The 1,120-nt window shown below is 35.4% G+C and overlaps 1 protein-coding gene and 2 long non-coding RNA genes across 3 annotated transcripts in view; 1 reads left to right on the forward strand and 2 right to left on the reverse strand.

Moving 5' to 3' along the window:
* The window catches only part of LOC115072115, a 3,502-nt gene extending 2,526 nt beyond the window's left edge, over positions 1–976 (reverse strand). Inside the window, exon 1 of the long non-coding RNA XR_003851182.1 lies at positions 171–976. This is a non-coding gene — a long non-coding RNA (uncharacterized LOC115072115). The remainder of the gene's footprint in view (positions 1–170) is intronic.
* LOC115072116 overlaps positions 1–1,120 on the forward strand; it is a 49,182-nt gene that overhangs the window by 23,803 nt on the left and 24,259 nt on the right. The gene's annotated exons all lie outside the window — the stretch shown is intronic.
* The window catches only part of G3bp2 (G3BP stress granule assembly factor 2), a gene marked incomplete in the record, with an annotated part of 39,182 nt that overhangs the window by 5,569 nt on the left and 32,493 nt on the right, over positions 1–1,120 (reverse strand).

The raw sequence follows: 1,120 nt of genomic DNA on the forward strand, positions 1-1,120 counted from the left end.
CCCCCCCTACAGAAAATGCGAACACTTAAGAGCTGCTGTTCTATCTGAAAATTGCAGTATCCTCCCTTTAGGTCTACTTGCCATTTTTGGAATCTGACTGCTTTTAAAATGTCACTAAAATGTACATCAAGTTGTATGACTTTTCCAAGCATTAAAGTGATACATTTTACCTTTCACATTGGAACTAAGTCAACTTACTCAAGTAAGTGATTTCCTCCTTTCCTCTCCCTCTAAACACAAGACTCCCTCCCATACAGAACAAAGTTGTTAACTAAAAAACAAGATAAGTGTCCATAGTAATGATTTTAAAGATACTGCAATTTTTCCACATTTCAATGATTTCTTTCAACATTTTGCAGCTGTTTGGCTTTGCAGTACAGCAATTCATAAACTATACAAGATTACCAGCAAGACTGGAATGATGTATTAATAGAAGGCACCATCATGCTTATTACATTACCAGAGAACAAAAATACAGGAAAGACAATTTTCACTGTACACAGCTTAAAGAAAGGAAAAGGGGAGGAGGAGTGTGTTGAGCAGCCAGCCATCCCTTTGCTGAAGAGGGGCAGGTAGAAAACTCTTAACATATGGAGCTATTAAATCTGGTCTAATATTCAAGACCATAGCATTTGAAGTTCTGATTTTTGTTATTTTGTCCATAACTAAATGACTTCCTTCTGGAATATATTTGTAGTCTTGTTATGGTTTATGTGTGCACACGCTGGTCACAGCAAGCAGATAAAATGCCCTCATCATTTCACAAACTATTCTTTATTGGAAAAGATGATGAAAGATTTTTTTCCCTGTTGCCTCCTGTTGCAGATGTCAATGTTAATGAGTTCAGAGTACCCAATAGTGCATATTTTGATGAGTACATAACAAGTTTGTTGGTCTGTATTTTTTTTTGGGGGGGGGTAGCCAAGAAAAGGCAAGATTCTCCAATTGCACAAATTGCACTATTTGTGTTTCCAACATTAATTTTTTTTTTTTTTTTTTTTTTACTCAAAGGACCTAGATTCAGTGGGCATGTCCTTTTAAAGTTCATTTTGTTGTAGACAGTTTAAGATATGGTCATTTCTCAGTCCTTAATTCTCCAAGTCTAGATTTAAGATTTATA

Source organism: Nannospalax galili, unplaced genomic scaffold (genome assembly GCF_000622305.1).
Source record: "Nannospalax galili isolate Female #2095 unplaced genomic scaffold, S.galili_v1.0 scaffold800, whole genome shotgun sequence".
NCBI classification, from domain to species: domain Eukaryota; kingdom Metazoa; phylum Chordata; class Mammalia; order Rodentia; family Spalacidae; genus Nannospalax; species Nannospalax galili.